Consider the following 19,174-nt stretch of genomic DNA (forward strand, 5'->3'; position numbering starts at 1 on the left):
ACTTTATTTAAAGGAAGGTAATCACTGAACATTCAATATCGAGGGGCTGAAAACACGCCGTCCGTCCAGCAAACTTCAGTCAAGTATTAAATATAATTACACGGCAATTAATGGAAAGATATAATTCAAATAAAATTCTCAACTCCGATAAAAAACAAGCGTTCAAGTTATACTCAAACGCTGCAGAGAGGAGGTGAGCTCCTTCCAGCGTGGAATTTATTTCGTAAAACGCCTGTTGGATGGAAGTTTCTGCAGTCCGAGTTATTATCAACGTAATGTAGACAGGGAACAACGGCACAAAAGACGTGATTATGATGGGCACTGAGCAACACATTCTTTATTAGCTATGTGTTGTTGGGGAGGCCGGGGAATCAGCCTCGCCCTCCCTCAGTACAGGGAGGAATATTGAGCGCCCGGTGCCCGCGATCCAGCGACCGGAACAGCGCCTCAGCGGTCGTGCGGGCGACTGGAATTGCCGTTGATTTTCACCGACTGATCCCGGTGAATAAATGACTCTGCAGTGTGGACATTCTCGGAATCTGTTACATTAACACTGAGATAGTCAACAGGTATTAGGCAACAGTATACATTGACTTACCGGGAATGCCAAATGCTGCGAGGACATGGTAGTAAATGTCCCGTATCTGTAGAATTATTGGCCGTACCATTGTTTTTAAGATTTGTGTGAATTCTGAGCTAGTTTACGGTTCCGGCTTGAGTGTTTCTGAGATCCGTAAATGCTCCCCCTTTATAGATCAATCGGTGCCCCGGTGGGACAATCCGGTTACACAATAATTGGCTTTAGTTACAGTCACTTAACAAACAAGGAGCGATTTTCAACTTCAGTGCGCCCGGGCCGCCAATGGGGAAATTGAACAGCTCAGTCCATGAAACTCCGTCTATTAGCATCCATTAACGGAAAGTAATCCCAGAAGCACTGCACTCTGCGCGTGTCCAGTAAATCCTGAAGGATAAAGCAAACATTCCCCCGGATATTGCGTTGATTTCACAGAAATCACAGAAATCACAGAAACCCCACAGTGCAGATAGATGCCATTTCGGCCCATCGAGCCTGCACCGACACATATCCCACCCGATCCCCGTAACCCCTACACCAACACATATCCCACCCTATCCCCATAACCCCACGTATTTAATCCCCCTAACACTAAGGGTCAATTTATCATAGCCAATCAACCTAACCTGCACATCTTTGGACTGTGGGAGGAAATCAGAGCACCCGGAGGAAACCCACGCAAACACGGGGAGAATGTGCAAACTCCACACAGACAGTCGCCCGAGGCCGGATTCGAACCCGGGTCCCTGGCGCTGTGAGGCAACAGTGCTAACCACTATGCCACCGTGCTGCCTCATCTTTCTTGGAGCCTCATCTTAATTTGGTGAAATTGTCGCTCATCCATTGCCTAATTAAACTGTGTTTTTTACTGTGATGATGAATGATGTTGAATCGGCTCTAACATTACTGATGGTGACGCTACTCCAACAATAATGGTGATGACTCTACTCTATCATTATAGGTGGTGAACCTACTCTAACATTACTGGTGGTGACCCTACTCTAACATTATTTGTGCTGACGCTAATCTAACTTTAGTGGTGCTGACTCTACTCTAACATTACTGGTGGTGACCCTACTCTAACATTATTTGTGCTGGCCCTAATCTAACTTTAGTGGTGGTGACTCTACTCTATCATTACTGTTGGTGGCTCTACTCTAACGTCACTGGTGGTGCTCTTGCTCTAACATTACTGGTGAAGACACTACTCTAACAAACAGGTGATGCACCTACACTAACATTATTGGTGGTGCCTGTACATTAACATGACGGGGGAGACCCTACACAAACATTACTTGCGGTGGCTCTACTTTAACATGACTGGGGGTGACCCTACTCAAACATTACTTGCGGTGGCTCTACTTTAACATGACTGGGGGTGACCCTACTCTAACATTAATGGCTATGCCCCTACTGTTACATTCCTGCTGGTGACTCTACGATCATATTACTGGTGCTTACATGGCTCTAATAATAATGTAGGTGACCCTAATCACCATTATTCCTGGTGATCCGATTTTAATATTGCTGGTAGTGACCCATCTCAAATGTTACTGCTGGTAACAATAATCTAAGCCAATGGGTGATGACTCATCTCTACCATTACTGCTTCTGACGTTTTTTTTATTTGCTCATGGGATGTTGGTGTGCACAGTCAAAGCCAAACGTTATTGCCCATCACCAGTTGCCCTTGAGAATTTGGTGGTGAGCCGCCTTCTTAAACAACTGCTGTCCATTTGTTGAAAGTCCTCCCACAGTGCTGTTAGGGAGGGATTTCCAGGATCTTGACCGAAGGGCGACGAAGAAACGGAGACATAATTCCAAGTCTGAATAGTGTGTAACTTGGAGTTGAACTGGCAGGTGGTCGTTTTCACAATGTGCCTGCTGTCCTTGTCCTTCCAGGCGACAGATTTTGCATGTTTGGGAGGGGCTGTCGAAGAAACTTTGCGAGTTGCTGCAGTACATGGTACATACTGCAGTCACAGTGCAACGGAGGTGAACGGAGTGAATGGTTAAAGTGGTGAATCGGTGCCAATCAAGAGAGCTGCTTTGTCCTGGAACTGTTGAGCTACTTGAGTGTTGTTGGAGCTGCACTCATCAAGGCAAGTGGCGAGTATTCCATCACACTCCTGCCTTGTAAATGGGAGAAAGAATTTGGGGAGTCAGGAGGTGGGATACTCGCCGCAGAACACCCGACCTCTGACCTGTTCTTGCAGCCACATTAATTATTTGGCGCCTCCTGTTAATTTTCTGGTCATTGGTGTCTCCTACGATGTTTGTGCTGGGAGTTTCGACAATGGTAATGCCGTTGGCTTTCAAGGGGAGGTGGTTACACTCACTCTTTTTGGATTTTTTCATTTCCTGGCATATGTCTGTCAGCAATATTTCTTGCCATTTTTCAGCCCAAGCCCGCAAGTTGTCCTGCTCTCGCTGCATGTGGGCTTCATTATCCCAAGAACTATGAATGGAACGGAACACTCTGTAATCAGCAGTGAACATCCAGACTCTTCTGTTCTTATGATGGCTGGAACTTCAATGATGAAGCTGCTTCAGATGGTTGTGTCTCGAACACTGCCCTGAGGAAATACTTCAGCGATGTTCTGTGGCTGATATGACTGACCTGCAACAATCTTCCTTTTTGCTAGGTATGACTCCAGCCAGAGAATTATTTTCCCCCTGTAACCAATTTACGTCAATTTTACCAGGGCTGCTGGACGTCACACTAGGTCAAATGCTGTTTGATGTCCGGGGCAATCATCGTTACCTCACCTCTGGAATTCTGATCCTTTGTCCAAGTTTGGAATAAGCTGTAATGAGATCTGGAGCCATGTTAACGTGGTGGAAACCAAACTGAGCATCCATGATCAGGTTATTGATCATTAAGGGACACTTGATAGCAATGGCGACTACACCTTCCATCACTTTGCTGATAATTGAGAGTAAGGTGATGAGGCGTTAATTGGCCGAATTTGATTTGTCCTGATTATTGTTGACAGGTCATTCCGGGGTAATTTTTCACTATATCGGTAGATGCCAATGTTGTAGTTGTACTGAAAGAGCTTGGCTAGAAGTGCAGCTGGATCTGGAGCACAAATCTGCAGCACCACAGCCCGGATGCTGTCGGGCCACAGACTTTGCCGTATCAAGCGCGCTCAGTCGTTTCTTGATGTCACATGGAGTGAATCGAATTGGATGAAACTGACATTGGCCCAGAAATTCGGGTCGGGGGCTTCCCGCAGATGCGAGCCCCCGACCTGCACTTACTCTGCGCGCCAGCCATTGAGCTGTGGGCCCACGTGGAATTCCGATCCGGGGCCTGGTCCAGCTGCCGGTGCACAGTGCTTGCGTAACCCAGGGGCGCAGTTAGTTCAGTGCGTCCCCTGGGATCATGTGGGACATGGAGAGCCAATCGGAGCAGGGAGTGCTCCATTCATAAGATTGACAGGAAGAGCTGTCAAAACTTACAAATACCTCGGCCCCAAAATAGCACTAAAACTTCAAATAAATGTTTTAAAAAATTCACATTTTTTAAATAAACTAAAAATTACATGAAATAACTATTTTAAACAATAATTTAAATTTTTGAAAAAAATAATTTTATTTTCTAACGGGGCTAAAAATAAACTTACCTCACTTTAAAGTATTTAAAAATAATAAACCTGTGGAAAAATGTTTTAATTTTAATTAATTCACCACTTACCTTGTAAAAAGCAGGCCTTACGCCTGCTTTTTACATGTCTAACTTCTGGAGGCTTACCCTCCCGGGAAAACCTGCAAAAGAAACCTAAGTTTGATGCGCACGCGCAGCCTCTCCCATGCACGTGTTTGACCTCTGAACCACTTCGTTCAGGGGACTGGAAGTGCCGGTTTCCCGCGCTTGTGCAGTGCATGCAGGAAACCGGCACTTCCATTGGGCTTACAGGTGAGTACCCCGTGCGTACTCACCCGTGGAGACCCGAATTTCTGAGCTAATTGTGAAGGTGGCGATCTCAGGAGCAGGCTGAGACGGTTCATCCACTCAGCAATACTGGCTGAAGAAGGTTGCAAAGGCCCTGGCTTGATGGTAACAGCATAATGAGGGATATGCTGTGCCATGAGTTTACAGGTTCAGGTGTAATACAATGCTGCTGCAGCTGATGGCCACGCGCCTCACCGAGCCCAGCTTGGAGCTGCTTGATCTTATCTGATTCTATCCCATTTAGCACGGGATTCCATCTCCACAAGGACCGTGCGCTGGTCACTGCTATCAGTGCTGTAATTGTCAGATGCATCTGCAACAGGTAGATGGTGAGGACGAGGTCAAGTAGTTTTTACTCTCGTGATTGTTCTCTCACCACCTGCCAAAAGCCCAGTCAGGCAGCTAATGTCCAAGGCTCCTCTATCACCATCCGTGGGTATGTGCTGTCCCACCAGCAGGAGAAACCTCCAAGATGTGCCAACAGTGTGGTATGCATTCGTGAAGTTGCGGCACTGGGAATACTCTATATTGACTGCGGCCCTCATGAAGTCTCATGCCATCAGGCCAAACATGGGCAAGCAAACCTCATGCTGATTAGCACATACCAGCCTCCATCAGTGACGAAGAAGTGCTCTTTCATGTTGAACACCATTGGAAGAAACATTAAGGGTAGCAAGGGCACAGAATGTTCTCTGAGAGGCGGACCTAAATGTCCAAAATCAAAACTGGCTCAGTAGCACCTCTACTGACCGAATTGGCCGACTCCAGAAGGAAATAGCTGCCAGACTCAGCTTGGGGCAGGTGGTGAGAAAAACAACACGAGGGAAAACTTAGTTGACCTCGTCCACAGCAATCTACTTGTCGCAGATGCATCTGTTTATGACAGTATACTTAGGAGAGACCACCGCACAGTTCTTGTCGAGACGAAGTGCCGTCTATTCACTGCGGAGAACCTCCAACGTGTTGTGTGGCACGACCACCTTGCTAAATGATTCAGAACAGAATTAGCAGCTCAAAACATAGCTTCTACTAGACGCCGTGCGCCATCAGCAGCCACAAAATTGGATAAGACCACAATCTGTAAAGCCATGGTGCAAGATTATCATGCATTAATTGGATTTTAGAATATTGATTTAATATCTTATAATAAATATCGATAATCATAGAAACACAGAATATTTACAGCATAGAAAGAGGCCATTCGGCCGCTCGAGCCCGTGCTGGCTCTGTGCAGGTGCACTTGAGCTAGTCCCACTTCCCCGCCCTTTCATCGTAGCCCTGCATTTTTTTCCTTCAGGTATTTATCCAATTCCCTTTTGAAAGCTCCGATGGAGTCTGCCACCACCAGCCTTTCAGGCAGTGCATTCCATGTCCTAACCACTCGCTGCATAAAAAAATATTTCTCATGTTGCTTTTGGTTCTTTTCCCAATCACCTTAAATCTGTGTCTTCTGGTTCATCGACCCTTTCGCCAATGGGAACAGTTTCTCTCTATCTACTCCGTCTAAACCCCTCATGATTTTGAATATATCTATGAAATCTACTTTCAACCTTCTCTGCTCTAAGGGGAATATCCCCAGTGTTTCTAGTCTATCCACGTAACTGAATTCCCTCGTCCCTGGAATCATTCTCGGAATTATTTTCTGCAATGTCTCTAAGGCCGTCACATTCTTGCTAAAGTGTGGCGCCCAGAATTGGACACAATACTCCAGTTCATGCTGAACCAGTGTTTTATATACTTTCATTATAACTTCTTTGCTTTTGTACTCTATGCCTCTATTTATGAAGCCCAGGATACCGAATGTTTCTTTAACCGCTTTCTCAAACTGCCCTGCCACCTTCAACTATTTGAGCACCTACACCTTCCGGTCTCGCTATTCATGCACCCAGTTTAGAATTGTACACTTTAGTTTATATTGCCTCTTCTCGTTCTTCCCACCAAAATGTAACACTTCACACTTTTCTGCGTTAAATTTAATCAGCCACGTGTCTGCCCATTTCACCAACCTGCCTATGTCTTCTTCAAGTCTACCACTATCCTCCCCACTGTTCACTATACTTGCAAGTTTTCTGTCATCTGAAAATTTGGATTGTTCCCTGTAAACCCAAGCTCAAGTCATTAATATATATCAAGATAAGCAATGGTCCTTGTACAGACCTCTGGGGAACACCACTCTATAACTGCCTCCAATCCAATCATCTGTAATGAGGTTATAATCATGTATATGAATTAAATGTAGAAATCTGTTATCATCATTTTTATGTAATGGTAACCTGAATTATATTTTTGTAATCATTGCGCTTATAATTAAAATGATGTACTTATGCTGTAAGCTTATGGATGAGAAAGAGAATTGCTATAGCCGAATAGGGAGGTTGTGGGTGAAAGGTGGATATTAGCCACAGTAAGGATGATACATAGAGTGCAACTAGCCTGAGAGGCAAGGTCAGGTGTAGCTGCCACTGTAATGGAATGTTACGACTTCTCCAACAAAACGAAAACCTAAGCCTTTCACAGAAACAGCTAGGACGCTATATCTCTGCAAACTGGAGACATGTGCCGTTGTATTGCCATAATTAACCCAAATATGTGTCTTGTTGGTCAAAAACAGTTGATGTATTATTCACTTATGTCTAGAACATGCGTAAGCCAAGTAGGAGCGGACGTGGCATCTCTGTGATTTGATTTGAGGGCTTTTGGATGGCAGCCAGCAATTGCACAGTAAGAGTCCAAAAGGTTTTGAATGCGAGTAAGTGTATAACAGGGGGATCTTAACAGACACAAAGGCCCAGAAATTCGTGTCAGAGGCTTCCCGAGGGCACAAGACTCTAACCTGCACTTACCTTGCGCGCTGGACGTTGTGCTGTGGGCCCCCGTGGTATTCCAATCCTGGGCCACCTGCAACTGCCGGCGCATAGTGCTTGCGTATACCAGGGGCGTAGTTAGTTCAAAGCATCCCTTGGGATCATGTGGGCCATGGAGAACCAATGGTAGCAGGGAATGCTTCATTCATAAATTTGACAGGAAGAGCTGTCAAACCTATAAATACTATAAGCCCCAAAACATCACTAAAACTTCAATTAATTTTACAAAATCACATTTTTATAACAATTATGAATTATATGAAATAACTATTTTAAACAATAATTTACACTTTTGAAAAGATTAATTACATGTTCTAACTGGGTTAAAAATAAACTTACCTTTCTTTAAAGCATTTAAAAATAATAAACCTGTGGAAAAATGTTTTAATTGTAATTAATTCACCACTTACCTTGTCAAAACCAGGCCTTGCGCCTACTTTTTAAAAGTGTAACTGTTGGAGACTTACACTCCCGGAGAACCCTGCAAAAAAAACATAAATTCGATGCGCACGCGCTGCCTCTCTGACGCACGCATTCCATCTGTCAACCCCTTCTTTCAAGGCAACGGAAGTTCCGATTTCCCACGCATGTGCAGTGCATGCACAAAACCGGCACTTTGGTTGGGCCTACACGTGAGTATCGAGAGCGTACTCTCGAGTGGGGACCCGAATTTCTGGGACAATATTTTTTAAATATCTATAAATAACAAGAAACAACTATTTTAAACAATAATTTAAAATTTTGAAAAAATTAATTACATATTCTAATGGGGCTAAAAATAACATTATCTTTCGCTAAAGTATTTAAGAATAATAAACCTGTGGAAAAATGTTTTAACTTTAATTAATTCACCACTTACCTTGTTAGAAGCAGGCCTTGCGTCTGCTTTGTAAAAGTGTAACTGCTGGAGACTTACCCTCCCGGAGAAACCCGCAAAAAAAACGTAAGTTTGATGCGCACGCACTGCCTCTCTGGTGCACGCGTTCCACCTGTCAACCCCTTCTTTCAAGGGAATGGAAGTTCCGGTTTCCCACGCATGTGCAGTGCATGCACAAAACCGGCACTTTCGTTGGGCCGATGCATGAGTACCCAGCGTGTACTCTTGCATGGGGACCCGAATTTCTGGGTCATTTTGTAGAAGATTTCAGGAAGATTCAAGGAGACACTCGGGAGAAAAAGGAAGAGGAGTGACCAGAGACATAGGGTGCAACTTTTTCACGGTTGCGCTTCTACCCGGAGATTAACAGATTAATGTAAGTCTCAAGTGTCCTCTCCAAACGACTGCTCAAACAGTGTAATGTATTAAGCCTTGCTTGTGCTGCATAAGGAGAAATTATTGTCCCCAGTACGGTTCAACCTCGAATCAATTGGATCCAGGTTCCCTCTGCGATCTTATAATGGCCTGGCATATCCATCATTCTGCCATTACCATCAAGCCAGGGGAACATCCCTGGTTCAATGAAGCATATAGAAGAGCATGCCAGGAGCAGCAACCGACGTACCTGAAAATGTGGTGCCAATGTGGTGAAGCTAAAACACAGGAGTGCATGCATGCTAAATAGCAGTGCAACATGCTAATGACTGAGCTAAGTCACCCAACAACCAATGGATCAGATCAAAGCTCTGCAGTCCTGCCACATCCAGTCATAAATGGTTGTGGACAATTAAACAACTAACCGGAGGGAGAAAGATCAATGAACATCCCCATCCTCAACATCCCTAGCAAGGACGTATAAAATTGCAGAGTGACTGATTTAATATTATACTTCAATCGGTTTGTAATAGAAACATAGAAACAGAAAAGATAAGAGCAGGAGTAGGCCATTCGGCCCCTCGAGCCTGTTCTGCCATTTAATGAGATCATGGATGATCATCCAAATTCAGTACCATGTCCCTGTTTTCTCCACTTATCTCTTGATGCCCTTAGCCTAAAGAAATATATCTAACTCGTTCTTGAATATATTTAATGAATTGGCATCAACTGCCTTGTGTGGTAAAGAATTCCATACGTTCACCACTCTCTGGGTGAAGAAATTCTTACTCATCTCAGTCCCAAATGGCTTACCCCTTATCATTAGACTATGACACCTGGTTCTGGACTCACCCGCCATCGGGAACAACCTTCCTGCATCTAGTGTGTCCAGTACTGTTAGAATTTTATAAGTTTCAATGAGCTCCCCTCTCATTCTTCTAAACTCTAGCGAATACAGGCCTAATCGACCCAATCTCTCCTCATACGTCATTCCTGCCATCCCATGTATCAGTCTGGTGAATCTTCGCTGCACTCCCTCCATTGCAAGAACATCCTTCCTCAGATAAGGCGACCAAAACTGCACACAATACTCAAGGTGTGGTCTCATCAAGGCCCTGTAAAATTGCAACAATACATCCTTGCTCTTGTACATGAATCCTCTCACTATGAAGGCCAACATACCATATGCCTCCTTAACTACCAGCTGCACCTTCATGCTTACCTTCAGCGACTGGTGCACAAGGACACTCAGGCATCGTTGCACTTCCACTTTTCCCAATCAATTGCTGTTCAGATAATAAGCTGTCTTCCTGTATTGCAACCGAAGTGGAAAACCACGCATTTATCCACATTATACTGCATTTGCCATGCATCTGCCCAATCATCCAACCTGTCAATATAATATGGGAGATTCTCAGCACCCTCCGCACAGCACACACGCCCACCCACCTATTTGTCATCTGCAAACTTGGAGATATTACATCTAGTTCCCTCGGCTAGATCATTTATATATATTTTGAATAGCTGGGGTCCTAGCACTGATCCCTGCGGTACACCACTAGTCACTGCCTGCCACTCGGAAAAAGACCCTTTTATTCCAACTCTTTGCTTCCTGTCTGCCAACCAGTTCTCTATCAAAGACAGTACCTTACCCCCAATCCCATGTGCTTTAACTTTGCACGCTAATCTCTTATGCGGGACCTTATCGAAAGCCTTCTGAAAGTTAAATACACCACATCTACTCGTTCTCCCTTATATGTTCTACCAGTTACATCATCAATAATTTCCAGTAGATCAGTCAAGCATGATTTTCCTTTTGTAAATCCATGTTGACTTTGTCCGATCCTGTCACTGTTTTCCAAGTGCTCTGCTTTTACATCTTTTATAATGGACTCTAGCTTTTTCCCCACTACCGATGTCAGACTTACCAGTCCATAATTCCCCGTTTTCTCTCTGCCAACTTTTTTAAATAGTGGGGTTACATTAGCTCTCCTCCAATCCATGGGAACTGTTACAGAGTCTATAGATCTTTGTAAGATGAGCAGCAATGCATCTACTATTTCTAGGGCATTCTTAACTATCCTAGGGTGCAGATTATCAGACCCTGGGGATTTATCGGCCTTCAATCCCGTCAATTTCCCTAACACCACTTACCTTCAAATACTGATGTCATTCAATTCCTCCCTCTGATTAGATCCTATGTTCCCCGAGATCACTGGGAGGTTATTTGTGTCCTCCTTTGTGAAGACAGTACGAAAGTATGTATTTAATTGGCCTGCCTTTTCTTTGTTCCCCTTTATAAATTCCTCTGATTCTGACTGCAAGGGACCTACGCATGACTTCACCCATCTTTTTCTCATCACATATCTATAGAACCTTTTACAGTCAGTTTTTATGTTTCCAGCTAGCTTGCTCTCATAATCTATTTTACCCCTCTTAATTAATCCCTTTGTCCTCCTTTGCTGAATCCTAAACTGCTCCCACCCCTCAGGTTTGCTGCTTTTTCTGGCCAAATTACACGTCCTCTCCTTGTTTCTTATGCTATCCATAATGTATCTTGTCACCACGGTTGAGTCACCTTTTTTGTTTTATTTTTATGACAAACAGGGATGACCAAATTTGGGAGTTCATCCATGCGATCTTTAAATGTTTGCCATTGCCTGTACACCGTCAGCCCTTTAAGTAACGTTCACCAATCAATCCTAGCCAACTCGTGCCTCATATCCTCCTAGTTTCTTTTAGTTAAATTCAGGAGCCTAGTCTCTGAGTCAACTGCCTCACTCTCCATTTTAATGATGGTGTGGAGATGCCGCAGTTAGACTGGGGTGGACAAATGTAAGAAGTCACACAACTCCAGGTTATAGTTCAACAGCTTTATTTGAAGTCACAAGTTTTCGGAGCGCTGCTCCTTCATTAGGTGAAGAGGAGAGATGCACAAAGACACAGCTTATATAGTCAGAGAATAATGTCAGATGTTTAAAGGTAATCTTTCTAACTGCCATTTATCACAACTCGGCAGAGAGATAATCACAGCAATCAAAAGTGTGAATGGTGTCCAAACAGGTCAGTCAGGAAAACATTACATCAAAGAACAATGAGGTGGGGTCACAAGGGGTCAAATGTTGCAGATGCTGGGGTCTGTGTGAAAAACAGAAAAACAGACAAAAAACATTTTTTTTGCTGGAAATCACAGCAGGTCCGGCCACATCTGTGTAGAGAGAATAAGCCAATGATGACTCGAGTCTGGATGACCTTACGTCAGGTGGGGTTACATGTAGCGTGACTTGAACCCAAGATCCCGGTTCAGACCGTCCTCGTGGGTGCGGAACTTGGCTATCAGTTTCTGCTTGACGATTTTGCATTGTCGTGTGTCTCAAAGGCCACCTTGGAGAATGCTTACCCGCAGATCAGAGGCTGAATGTCCTTGACCCCTTGTGACCCCACCTCATTGTTCTTTGATGTAATGTTTTCCTGAGTGACTTGTTTGGACACCATTCACACCTTTGATTGCTGTGATTATCTCTCTGCCGAGGTGTGATAAATGGCAGTTAGAAAGATTACCTGTAAACATCTAACATTATTCTCTGACTATATAAGCTGTGTCTTTATGCATCTCTCCACTTCACCTGATGAAGGAGCAGCGCTCCGAAAGCTTGTGACTTCAAATAAAGCTGTTGGACTATAACCTGGTGTTGTGTGACTTCTTACATTTTAAAGATGATTTCCATCATATTTTGATCGCTCCTCCCCAAGGGGCCTCGGAGAACAAGATTGTTAATTAATCCTTTCTCATTGCATAATACCCAGTCTAAGATGGCCTGATCTCGAGTCGGTTCCACAACATATTGGTCCAGGAAACCATCCCGTATGCACTCTACGAATTCCTCCTCCACAGTATTTTTATTAATTTGGTTAGCTCGATCTATATGTAGATTAGAGTCAACCATGATACCTGCACTGCGCTTATTGCAGGCTTCTCTAATTTGCCGTTAAATGCCATCCCCAAACTCAGCATTACTGTTTGGGGGTCTGTATACAACTCCCACTAACGGTTTCTTCCCCTTGGTATTGCTCAGCTATTCCCATACAATTTCCACAACATCAGAGCTAATATTCTCCCTTACTATTGCTGATCTCCTTTTTAACCAGCAATACTACTCCACCTCTTTTTCCTTTTTTCCTTTCCTTCCTGAATATTGAATACCCCTGGATGTTCAATTCCCAGTCTTGGTCCCCCTGGAGCCAAGTCTCCATAATCCTAATGATCTCATTCCCGTTTACATCTATATACGCAGCTAATTCATCCACCTTATTATGAATGCTCCTCACATTAAACTCAAAGATCTCAGGCTTGATTTTTTAACACTCTTAGTCCTGTTTAGAATTATTCTCCAATGTGGCCCTGTTTGATTTCCACACTTGATTTCTCTGCCTTCCAATTTTGCTTTTCTCCTTCCTGCCTTTTGTTTCTATCCATTGCTTACCTTTCCTCTGTCACCTTGCACAGGTTTCCAGCCCCCTGCCATTTTAGTTTAAACCCTCCCCAACAGCATTAGCAAACATTGCCCCTAGGACATCGGTTCCGGTCCTGCCCAGGTGCAAACCGTCCACTTTTTACTTGTCCCACCACCCCCAGAACTGGTTCCATTGTCCCATGAATTTGTATCCCTCCCCCTTGCACCAATCCTCTAGCCAAGTATTCAGCTGAAATATCCTTCTATTTCTACACTAACCAGACACGTGGCACTGGTAGCAATCCTGAGATTACTACCTTTGAGGGCTTATTTATTAATGTACCTCCTAACTCCCTATATTCAGCTTTTAGGACCTCATGCAGTTTTTTACCTATATTGTTGGTACATATCTGCACTACGGCAACTGGCTGTTCACCCTCCACCTCCAGAATGCCCCGCAGCTGCTCCGAGACATCCTTGACCCTTGCACCAGGGAGGCAACATCCCATTCTGGAGTCTCATTTGTGGCCACAGAAACGCCTTTCTATTCCTCTTTCAATAGCATACCCTATCACTATAGCTCTCCCGCACATTTTCCTCCCATCCTGTGCAGCATGACTACCCATGCTGCCAGAAAGTTGGCTGCTGCTGCCTTCTCCCGAGAACCCAACCCCCTCAACAATATCCAAAGTGGTATATCTCTTTGAAAGTGGGATGGCCACAGGTGACCACTGCACTACCTGCCTGCGCTTACTAGTCTGCCTGGTTGTCACTCAATCCCTTCCTGCCTGTGCAGACTTTACCTGCGGTGTGGCCAACTCCCTATACATGCTATCCACAATGTGCTCAGCATCGCAAATGCTTCAGTATATATTCATTCGCAGCTCCAGCGCCACAATGTGGTCTGATTGTAGCTGCAGCTGGATACACTTCCCGCACATTTGATCATCAGGGACACACCAAGTGTCCCTGATTTCCCACATAGAGCAGGAGGAGCATGCCACAGAGCCGGGCAGTTCTGCCATTAATTACCCTTTAATTAATTCAAATTAAATTAAATCAAATCAATACCGCTAATTACACTACAATTAAATTATATACTCAGTGCCCTTCTTTACCAGCACTCACCGCTATGCAACAGGAACCCTAGAAACTATAAAACACGGAAATTAAATTTGGAAAAAAAGCGAGAAAGAGAGCAATATTCACCAACCAATCACTTACCTGCTTTCTGGTGACGTCACACTTCAATTATTTTTACTTCTCTCTCTCCTCTCGCTGACTCTGTGCCTCTCGCAAGTCCGCCACTCAGCTCCGGTCCCAGGCCTCCTCTCCATGCTCTTTATATCCTCCTCTCGCTGACACTGTGCCTCTCGCATTTCTGCCGCTCAGCTCCAGTCCCAGGCCTCCTCTCAGCACTCTTTTTTCCTCCTCTCGCTGACTCTGTGCTTCTCGCAGGTCCGCCGCTCAGCTCCGGTCCCAGTCCTCCTCTCCGTGCTCTTTTATTCTTCCTCTCGCTGACTCTGTGCCTCTCACAGGTCCACCACACAGCTCCGGTCCCAGTCCTCCTCTCCGTGCTCTTTTATTCTTCCTCTCGCTGACTCTGTGCCTCTCCCAGGTCCACCGCTCAGCTCCGGTCCCAGTCCTCCTCTCCATGCTCTTTATATCCTCCTCTCGCTGACACTGTGCCTCTCACAGGTCCGCCGCTCAGCTCCAGTCCCAGGCCTCCTCTCAGCACTCTTTTTATCCTCTTCTCGCTGACTCTGTGCCTCTCGCAGGTCCGCCGCTCAGCTCCGGTCCCAGTCCTCCTCTCCGTGCTCTTTTATTCTTCCTCTCGCTGGCTCTGTGCCTCTCACAGGTCCACCGCTCAGCTCCGGTCCCAGTCCTCCTCTCCGTGCTCTTTTATTCTTCCTCTCACTGGCTCTGTGCCTCTCACAGGTCCACCGCTCAGCTCCGGTACCAGGCCTCCTCTCCACGCTCTTTTTATCCTCCTCTCGCTGACTCTATGCCTCTCGCAGGTCCACCACACAGCTAATATGTCATTTGCTTTCCTAACTGCACCTGCAGGCTAACTTGCAGTGTAGAAGGACACATAGTTTCAATTGAAGTCCAAAATGACCCAATCTTCCACCATTTAAAAATATTCTGTTTTCCTCTTTTTCTTACCAAAGTGGATAAGGTCACACATCTCCATCTTATATTCCATCATCCATTTTCTTTCCCACTCACGTAACCTGTCTATATTGCTTTGCATCATCTTTGCATTTGCCTCACACCTTACTTTCACACCCAACTTTGTATCATCTGCAAACTCGGATTCATTTGACACATTGCAGCCTCCAATTCATTCAATGTATTGCTTATACCCCATATATTAGTACGTAGCACACGTATTTGACCTGATGCGGTCTTTCTTACACCGTTCAACTTAACACCTTTCTTATTTGTCTCGCCTGCTGTAACTGCTTTAATTATTTTAGTACTCCCTTCACTGGAGTATCACGTCATGACCTGCAATCTGCTCTAATCCTTTTTATCGTTCAATTATAATTTTTACTGTTGTTTATGACTGAATCCTCCCCCCACCCCATTTATGAGAATAATGTGTTTTTGCCTCGCTATTTATACGTTCCACTAGGACCTTGGTTCTGTCTTAGTTCAGGTACAACATGTTCCAACGGTATGGCTATCTCTTTGCCCTGTACTTTGCCCCATGAAATGGATCCCCTCCCTCATACACCACTCATCCAGCCATGTGTTCACTTTTCTGGTCTGCTTGTCTCTTTAACAATTAGAACGTGGCCCGGGTAATAATGCTGAGATTAGCACCCTTGAAGACCTGGTTGATAATTTAGCTCCTCACTCCACATAATCCCTCAGCTAGAACGCCGCCCTTTTTGCCCTTTGTCACTTGTCCCGACATGAACCATGACAAATCTCCAAATACATTTGCCGCATCGAGTAACCCTTTATCGTCCCATCATCTTATGGTTAAACGGGGACAATTAACCCGGGAACATCAGTTAATCTTCCAGCTGTGTGTGAGGCCCCGCTCGGGGAGAGAACTTCTGTTATCTCTGCCAAAAATTTCGCGCAAGTTACAGCTGAATTCGTTGTGGATCCAGTTTAATGGGGAAATAAAGTGAGAGACTGCCCCCTCCTATAAATTAGGAGTACAGGGACATTTAAACTTGTAACGGGACAGAATAAACTCTCATTGTTTCATAACATGCCGTGAGACGGATTTTACAGCAACGGTTATTGCCGTTTCCAATTCCATTTTGCAAATTACTATTGATTCTGTCCCCACCACCCTTTCAGGTGTTGCATTCCCGATAACAACGACTCGCTGTACAAAAATAATATTTCCTCATGACGTCACTGGCTTTCCTGTCAATTACCTTGAAATTCGCAACTTGTTTTGGAACAGGGGCGGTCAATGTGGAGCTATTTGCTCGTGTGGAGGGTAAATAAAGTAATTGACTGATTGGGCGGAATGGATAGATTCCGTTTTGTAAGAGCGACGTTTTTTTTGTACATTGAGGTTTCACGGTTTAGCATTAGTTTTAGGGCCCTGGGAAAATGATTGGGGATCTCAGGGTGTCAGAGCACTGAGTCCAGACTTGGGATCAGCGAGCACTGGGAATGTGGCCTAAAAGTTTGTGAACACAGAGAACGGCACTGTTGTTAGGTAATTGGGGGAAATATGAAATGTGGCTTTCTGGGATTCAGAAATTCGAACATCTTAGAATGTACATGTGACTTTGAAAGATTTATTTAACAATTCAAAGGTTAAAAATCTTCATGTAAACCCAAGTTTCTGAGATATGCTGAGGCTTTGAAGGCAAATCTTCATGGAAGGCCCTGAAATAAATATTTAAAACAATGCAATCATTAGATTGAATGATGTTGATGCGAAAATGATATTTTTGTTTTTATTTAGATACTTATTTTGAAGATTAGACATTTCAGTTACTGAAAAAAATGACAGATATTATTTTCAACGATCTCTTTGATTAAATTTATTGATTGATCAAGAAACTTGTTTCTGTGCCGGCTCTGTGAAAGAGCCTCTATTTAGTCCCACTCCTCTGATCCTTCCCCATAGCCCAGCATGATTTCCCCTTGAAGAATTTATCCAATTAATTTGAAAGTTACTATTGAAACTGCTTCCACAACCATTTCAAAGCACTGCATTCCAGATCATAAGAAGTTGCTGCGAGACAAAAATTAATCTCATCTTCTCTCTGGTTCAATGGCTAACTCCCTTAAAAATGAACATCTTTACATATCTTGAATTTATATTATTATTTGTGGTCATAAATCGAGGTAAATGGCAATTTGGGAAGTGGAGATGTGGATTTGGCTTCTCTCTGATACAGGCGGAGGAAGTGGGAGATGTCAAACTGAGGCTCGGCAGCACCACAACTGGAAGGAGCGTTTAATTACAGCATGGAAGTCGATACTGGAGCTAACCTTCCTAAAAGTGAACAGAATGTAGTGAATCAAAGGAGATCTACAAATTCCAATAAAGGGTAGATAACCGTAACACCTTGTCGAATCTCCGAGAAACACCTTAGTGCACTTGACACAGCTTATTTTGGAGGGGCAGTGAGTATTCTGCCTGCACCCCTGCGGCCGCAGTGATGGGTTCAGACAGCATGCAGTGATGCCTCTCAATAAATGGACTGGAGCAAGTGGCATTTGGAGGGGCAAAGGACAAGTTGGCCCCCTTAACGTATCTCCAGGGCAGTCCTCAGTTTCTGCATCTGCCAGTGTCTTCTAGTAGATCAGCAGTTGGAGGGTTTCACCCTATGAGAGGCCATGAATTTACAAAAGTCACAAACAGAAAATGGGACCTTTGAAATGTGGAACGTTTGCCATGAGTGGAGTTCCACCGGCGCTATCTTCAACTTAGCCAGAGAGAGACCGACAAAAACGTCCTCGAGTTTCAATTTCGGGACGGTATTCACAACGTTCCAAACTCGGCAGGCGACATCAGTTGAGAGCACGTACCCAGTGCCGGAGCAGTATGGCAGATACATTTCCAGAGAGTATTCCTGTTCACTCACGTACCATTTGCTGGATTTGTCCCTGACAGGTCTTGCATATCTCTGTATGTGGCCGGTGTAGATGTTCCTGCGACTGGTTCACGACAAGAGATCTCTTAAATAATCAACATTGACAAACATGTCTGAATCGGTGTTCATCACAAAGGAGGCAGACGGACAAAATTGGCTCACCCATTCCAGTCCCATCAGCACCTTGGTGTTCAGGTAGTAATAAGTGTCACTGAACTCTTTCTGTATGATGTCTTTGTGCAGCAAACCTTCCTCTAGCAGATGCTCTTGATGCTCCTGGCTGTACCCGAGCAGGATATAGGTCATGACCCTCTTGCCCTGTGTTGTCGGCTCTCTCCCCCAGGTCTGGCAAATGACCGAGCGAGCTTCGAACTAGTCCTAGGCACTGGTGATGAGAAGGACCAGAAATGTGGGACTGATATCACATCTCCTATCAGGTCACATTAAATAGGAAGTGTCATTTAATTCTGTGTAAAGACAAGGGTCAGGAATGTTGCAGAGTAAATATCCAAATATACCAAGTGTCACCAAAAGGATCACAAAAAAAGTAAACATTTTTTTGGACGAAATTTGAAACCACATATTGCACCAGGAAAGATCTTCATGTTTTGAATCAACTGTAAAACAAAATAAACACATTGATTTTGGTGGTATCCGGGCAATGCAAGGGGAAACACTTAGCAATTTAAGATTATTTGGCTTGATTAGTAACATAGGAATAGTAGAAGGCCATTCACCCCATCGAACATGTTCTGCCATTCAATTGGATCATGGTTGATCTGTATCTGATCTCCATTTACTCGCCTTGGTAATGTAAACGTTAATGCCGAATCATCATAGCAGCTCTTAACTTGTTGGGCTGGTGTTCCTCTGTCCCTGACTTTAAAACCCAGTAACTGGTCTAATATAATAAGTTGAAGTCGCCATTAACATAATAAAAGTCGAAGGTTACAGGAGGGTCTGAACGGGTTTTCATCTTGTCAGCAGT

The 19,174-nt window shown here is 44.3% G+C and overlaps 1 pseudogene; it reads right to left on the reverse strand.

Moving 5' to 3' along the window:
• Positions 1–447: 447 nt before the first annotated feature.
• Positions 448–18,630, reverse strand: LOC147092258 (beta-1,3-galactosyltransferase 5-like; annotated as a pseudogene).
• Between the last annotated feature and the right edge of the window lie 544 nt (positions 18,631–19,174).

This window comes from Somniosus microcephalus, unplaced genomic scaffold (assembly GCF_052327205.1).
Source record: "Somniosus microcephalus isolate GS21.2 unplaced genomic scaffold, FLI_Smic_1.0 unresolved_chr2, whole genome shotgun sequence".
Lineage (NCBI taxonomy): Eukaryota > Metazoa > Chordata > Chondrichthyes > Squaliformes > Somniosidae > Somniosus > Somniosus microcephalus.